Genomic DNA, 7,176 nt, shown 5'->3' with positions numbered 1-7,176 from the left:
GCGATCTTCCTGCCTCAGCCTCCTGAGTAGCTGGGACTACAGGCATGCGCCACCATGCCCAGCTAATTTTTTCTACATATATTTTTAGTAGAGATGGGGTCTTGCTGTTGCTCAGGCTGGTCTTGAACTACTGAGCTCAAACGATCCACCTGCCTCAGCATCCCAGAGTGCTAGGATTACAGGCGTGAGCCACCGTGCCCAGCTTATTGTGAATAATTTGTAATGAACATGGGAGTGCAGATATTTTTACAAGGTGGTGATTTCATTTCCTTTGAGTATATACCCAGAAAAGGCATTGCCGGGTCATATGATAGTTCTATTTTTGTATAGGAACCTCCATACTGTTTTCCACAATGGCCACACCACTCTACATTCCCACCAACTGTGTATAAGAATTCCCTTTTTTCCACCCCCTTGTCAACACTTGTTATCCCTTTTTGGTAATAACTACCCTAATTAATGTGAGGTGGTTATCTCATACTAGTTTTGACTTGCATTTCCCTGATGATTAGTGATGTTGAACATCTTTTCATATACCTATTAATCATTTTGATGTCTTCTTTGGAGAAATACCTATTCGGGTCCCTTGCCCATTTTTTAATCCATTTATATGTGAGTTGTGTGAGTACTTCATAATTTTTAGATATTAGCTCCTTATCAGAGATATGGTTTGTAAATATTTTTTCCCAATCTGTAGGTTGCCTTTTTATTTTGCTGTTTCCTTTGCTGTATAGAAGCTTTTTAGTTTGATGTAGTTCCATTTATTTATTTTTGATTTTGTAGCCTAAGCTTTTGGTGTGATATCCAAAAATCATTGCTAAGGCCAATGTCAAGGAGCTTTCCTCCTGTGTTTTCTTCTAGGAGTTTTATGGTTTCAGGTCTTATGTTCAGGTTTTTGAGTTGATTTTTGTGTATGGTGTAATATAACGGTCCAATTTCTTTTCTTTTTTTGCTTGTGAAAATCCAGTATTCTAAGCATCATTTATAGAAGATACCATTCCTTCCCCATTGTGTCTTCTTGGTGCTCTCGTCAAAAATTAGTTGACCATGTATATTTGGATTTATTTCTGGGTTCTCTATTCTATTCATTGGTCTATGTTTCTGTATTTATGCCAGTACCTTACTGTTTTGATTATTATAGCTTTGTAACATAATTTTAAATCAGCAAGTTGGATGCCTTCAGCTTTGTTCTTTTCTCAGAATTGTTTTGGCTAATTGAGGTCATTTACAGCTCCTTAACTTTAGAATTTTTTTTCTGTTTCTGTGAAGTATGCCATCTGGATTTTGATACGGATTGCATTAAATCTGTATATTGCTTTGGGTAGTATGGACATCTTAACAATATTGATTCTTCTGACCCATGAGCACAAGATATCTTTCCAAATAGAAATAATATTTGTGTCTTCTTCAATTTCTTTCATCAATGTTTTATAGCTTTTAGTGTACAGGTCTTTCACCTCCTTGTTTAAAATTACTCCAAAGTATTTTTTTCTGTTAATGTAAATGGGATTGTTTTCTTATAAAATCTTTACAAGTGATGAATTGTCTATTTTTCCTTTCATTTCTACCAGTTTTTGCTTTATCCATTTTGGGGAGACAGTTTTTACATAACATTTATAATGGCTATATTTTCTGGTTGTATTGACGCTTTATCAAAATGTCTCTACCTTAGCTGGGTGTGGTAGCATGTGCCTGTACTCCCAGCTACTCAGGAGGCTGAGGCAGGAGGATCACTTGAGTCCAGGACTTTGAGGTTGCAGTGAGCTATGATGATGCCACTGTACTGTAGCCCACGCAACAGAGTGAGACCCTGTCTCAAAAAACAAACAAACAAACAAACAAACAAAAAAACAAATAAAATGTCTCTACTAATATTTTTTAAGTTTATATTGTCTGATATTAATATAACCAATCCAGATCTCTTATGGTTACTGTTTGCACACTACATCTTTCCCATCTATCATTTTCAACCTACTTACGTCTTTAAATCTCATATGTATCTCTTGTAGGCAACATAGAGTACGGTCTTGCTGTTTTATTCAGTCTGATAATATTTGCCTTTTAAGTGGTGGTGTTTAGTTTATTCACATTTAATGTACTTACTGATCTAGTTAGAATTTCTTTTCCCATTCCAATAGTTGTTTTCTATATGGGTCATGTCTTTTTTATTCCAATCAAGTAATCGAATCATCAAAAAATTTAAATTTATATAAAAAGCCAATATACCTGGAAACTGCTTAAATGATTTCTCACTAAAGAAAATACGCAAAATACAGAAACAGAAGAAATAACTTATATTTCTGTCATTCAAACATAACTTCATTTAATATTGTTGTATACTTTCTTCTGGTCTTTTAGTTTTTTCTATTAATAGATACTTATTTTTTGTTTTTATAGAGTTTATATCATACTATATATATAATTGTTGCATACTTTTTCTTATGCAGTCTATTATATGAATTTTCCATATATTTCAACTACAGAAGAGCTGTCACAGCAGAGAGATACCTGTAGCAGTTAAGTAGAGATCCTCTCAAAAAAGCTTTTGTGAGGTGGTGGGGGAAAGCTTTTGAAGAAATGAAATGGGTTCTGAATGGGCCTAATGTTGAAATAACTGCACTTTCAAAAAATCGGATGTCTGAGGTTTGGGTTGGAACACAAGGTGTCTGAGAAGCACCTGCTGCATTAGGAGTCTTGGTGTTAATATGAATACATTTGATTTTAGTTTTCTACTTACTTTGGGAAACAAAATAAAGGAAAAGCATTTTTCTCTTGTAAGTTTGATAAAATTCACCTGTAAATGGCTGGACTTAGTGTCTTCGGGGAATGGTGTAGACTTTATTTATTTATTTATTTATTTTTACTTTTGATTATATATGTGTGTGTGTGTGTGTGTGTGCATATAATCTCACATGCTTTAAAGCTTATTGATTTTATGGTATTCAACACTTTCTCTGCTTGTCTGTTAGTTTTGATGGTGCATTTGCCAATTTATCTAAGTAGTTCAATCAAATTTTGCTTTATGTGACTAAATACACACAAGTTCTTGACTGTCTATCTTCTTGGTGGTTATTTCTTTTATGATTACTACCTATTACTTGTTTATTCCTATCAATATTTCTTGCCTTAAATTCTTATGTTTGATATTAATATTATTTAGACAAAAATCTTTTAGTTAATATTTTCTTAGTATATAGTTCTTTTTTAATCCCTTCCCTAAACTTTTTGACAATCTATTCTAAGCACGTATCTCATAAATAGCACTGGCAGTTTTTTTTTAAAAATCCAGTCTGAATGTGTTTGTTGTTGTCACAGCTTTTATAGACAGATCTAGTCCACTTTTATTTATGGTGATTAACAATATACTTGGACTTCTTTCTACAATCCTATTTGAGTTTCCTATTTACCATGCTGTTAATTTGCTTTTCTTTTTGTTCTTTTTTCCCTACTGATCCATTAACTAAGTTTTCTATAGGCCATTTTCTTCCCTCTATTGGTTTAGAAGTTTTACATTCTATTTTTCTTACTTTTGTGCACACCTGTAAATGTTTAACATGCATATCAGTAAAGGACTCTGTCACATTCAAGGTTGCCATGATCTTTTAAATAACCCTTCTATGTTTGGGATAATTCCCTGGATATAGGTCCTTTCTCCCTGGTATAGAATCGAGATTTAAATTTCCTGCCTCTCTTGCAGCTAGGATGCAGGGCTGTGACATAGGCTCTGGTAACCAGAAGCACCCATGGAAATATGAGGCATGTGAGGACACAAGCTCTGCACACAGCTTCCACTTCCCTGGTTGCAAGTACCTGACACAGAATTGGTATTGATCCTGGCAGCAGGGGCAGAGGAAAAAAAGGTGAGTCCCTGACATTTGGTGCTTGATGAAAGCAGCAGCAGTTTCCTTATCATGCTAGTTTTGAAATGCTTAGGGCATTTTTCCTAGAAGTTTAGCTCAAGCTTTTTTCTAGTTCTTCCAATGACTCTGTTATCATTTTAAGAAATTCCTGCATGGATTCTGTTATTTACAACAAAGAACCTTAACCAATAACTTGTCAAGTTCTAAAGTTAAGGAATATTTCAGTCCTCCTGAATAAAAGTCTAGAATACTTTAACTCAGAACTCCTTCCTCCCATCATCTACATATTTTTAAGGCTTAATATTTTAATTTCACCTGGTTTTTAAATTCCAAAATGCTAACATTTAAAAAGTACTGATTTAGATTAACCAAAAATTTGCTAATTTATTTATCCTTTCTTCTCCCATTTTACTTCTTTCTTTTGGGTTCAGCTTTTTTCTTGCTGGAATATATTCTTTAGGATTTTTTTCAATGAGTATATGTAAATCCAAATTTTGAAAAAGTGTTTATTTTGCTCTTTCTCTTGAAAGATGATTTAGCTAGGTATAGAATTCTAGTTTCTCAGTAATGGTTTCTCAGTAGTTTGAAGATATTTTCCATCATCTTCTGTCACTTATTGTTGCTGATAAATCTGCTGGCAGGATGACAGTCATTCCTTTTAGAGTAAAATTTGACTTCTCTTTGTGGTAACTTCTAACTTTTTTTTTTATTGTTTGTTGTTCTGTAATTTCACTACTATGTACAGGTCTCAATTTTTAAAATTTATTCTGCTTGAGACATAGCATCTTCCTTTGATCTGATGACTCATGTTTTTCTTCAAGTCTGAAAAATTCTCAGACATCATCTCTGTGGATATTGCCTCTCCTCCATTCCCTATTTTCTCTCCTCCAAAAACTCTTTTAGACATATGTTGGGTCTTCTAATTCTATTCTCTAAGTCCCTGAACTTACCTTTGCTGCTTTGGCAGTCTATTATATGCATTTTCTATGTATTTCAGGCTCTTTGTAAAACTCATTTTTATAAGATAGATTTTTATAAGATTATCTGGCTCAAAAGCCCTCGATAGTTGTCTATTTCCTACTATATAAGCTGCTCTACTGGCTTTCAAGGCCCTTATGCCTCCAGGCCCGGCCATTGATTAACTCTGAGAATACCAGGTAACTCTGGGAACAATTAACTTCTTTGAGTCCATTTCCCAACATAAAAAGGTTAACAAAAAACATAAATGAAGTAAAGCAGATAAGGTGCTAAGCAAGTACCCAACATGTATTAGCACAGCAAATAAAATTTGGTGTGGCTGCCTAGCTCACAGTAATTTCTCTGGTGGTCACATCTGTATGACATCTTTCCTTCTCTTTCTCCTTCACTTCTACCATTTTAGACATGAATTCTGAATGGAGGCTATTATCAACTATATATAGTACCTTGCAGTAATTATTGTCTGAGGTATGGGCACATGAGTCTAGCCCAAGCAATTAGTCATTACTTGAGATCTGTCACATGTATTGGCTCATTTCTTTTTATGATTGCAGAGTACTTAAAATGTGTGAGTTGAGCTGCTGGCTGCAGTAAGGGAGAATAAAAGTGACATGTAGAAAACAGGAAATAGGTAAAGAGGAAGAAAAACAGATTACTGACAATATTTAAGTTTCTGGCCCCCTTGGCTTTGATGATATGGTCATTTTTTTGTGCCATGGATTCCCTTAATATTTGAATATTTTATAATAAGCAGGAATAACCTTATAATAATGATTTTAAAATATTATCAGAATTTGAACAGGGTCCTTATTTTATTGCTTGATTATATAAACTTTTTATTCCTTTCAATTAGCAATAATCGTGCCTCAGCTAAACCTCATTGGCTACGATACCGCCACTGCGCAAAGCGGAAACTTTTTATTCCTATTTTTCAAAATAAATAGCTGTTACCCTCTCACCAGCTATGGAAATGTAGTTGCTATAATAATAATATTAAATTTGAATGGTACTTCAGAGTTCCCACAGCCTTTCATATCATTATCTTATTTGACTGTGTAAGATGAGTAGGCCAGGTAATGTTAAACTTAGTTTTTTCCGAATGGTGAAACTGAGACACAGAGAGGTTAAATGGTGTTCAGGGTGGAGAAGGGTGAGAACCCATATAGGTCTGAAGCATCCTCTATCAGGAGAGCTCAGAGCCTACTATAATGCAGAGATGGTACACTATGAAACATTTCCACTAACTTTTGTTAATTAGAAAATTTCAGAAGAGCCTTGAAGTTTCATTAGCTTCAATCACAAAACCTATTAAAATGCATATTCAGTCCATAATGTAAATTCATACTTTCAAAAGCACTTGCATTCTCCCAAAAGTTAATCTTTGCCATGTTCCTAATCAAGTTCCTGTGGTGCTTTTAAATTCTAAATTTTAACCTACAGGACAGATTATTGGGGGGGGGGGGGCATGTATTAATTCCTGGCTCAAAAGCTTAGGTATGAATGACGGTAAATTCTTACACTCCTTAACTAAGCTAGAACTCTATTGTATACAGCACATGGGTAATCATTTAAAAAGATGACTTGTAATCACAAAATAGTAATATCACAACACCTTTGTTTTAGAGAACTCAAATACTTTCACATTAACTCATTCAGCCTCACTGAACTGATAAGGAGTAGGGTGACAAATAGTATCTCTATTTTATCTGCTGGAGTTGAAGTACAGGGGAAAGGGGAGAAGTACTGAAGAGAATCCAAAGAGCACTGTGACTTCCTTTTTATCTCTTAATGATTGTTAGCTCACAGTTATGGGAATGCCTCCATTTTAAGTAGAAGATATCATTTATGATGAGGAATATAATTTTAAGAAATTGTTTCAATAAAATCATAGCATGTATATGTCAAAGAATATTGGAAGGGTCGTAGTATTTAATATTAGTTAATCAGCAATGTTTTTGATCTCTCACTCTTTTCATTTTCACGTGGTTACAAATAAGTTTTTTGTTATAAGTGCAGCATTACAATAAACTGACAGTCCTGACATAGATCCCCATTTCTCTAGACTGCCATCAGGCTCAGATCGATCGTCTAAATAAAGTCTGCCCCAAGAGACACAACTGATGTAGCAAAAGGGGGACTTTTTAAACCAAGCCTGACGTCACACGTTTGCGTCCTAACCATCTGTACCTTTTATAAACGAGGGGCTGGAGCCGCCCGGGCTCATAGACACAGGCGCACCACAGTCTTCTCCCACACAAGCCTGGAATGGTAACAGCGCGCGGCTGCCTTAGAAAGAAAAGCCGTTTTAGAGCTGTGGGGTGGCGTGGGTGTGTGTGTG

General features: G+C 34.9%; 1 non-coding gene across 1 annotated transcript; it reads right to left on the bottom strand.

Moving 5' to 3' along the window:
• Positions 1 to 5,610: 5,610 nt before the first annotated feature.
• Positions 5,611 to 5,748, bottom strand: LOC138388711 (U4 spliceosomal RNA). The gene has a single exon (XR_011234208.1). It is a non-coding gene; the product is annotated as a U4 spliceosomal RNA (small nuclear RNA).
• Positions 5,749 to 7,176: the final 1,428 nt, after the last annotated feature.

Source organism: Eulemur rufifrons, chromosome 7 (genome assembly GCF_041146395.1).
Source record: "Eulemur rufifrons isolate Redbay chromosome 7, OSU_ERuf_1, whole genome shotgun sequence".
NCBI lineage: Eukaryota > Metazoa > Chordata > Mammalia > Primates > Lemuridae > Eulemur > Eulemur rufifrons.
Note: the sequence above shows the minus strand (reverse complement) of the source record. Positions and strands in the feature narration are given on the sequence as shown.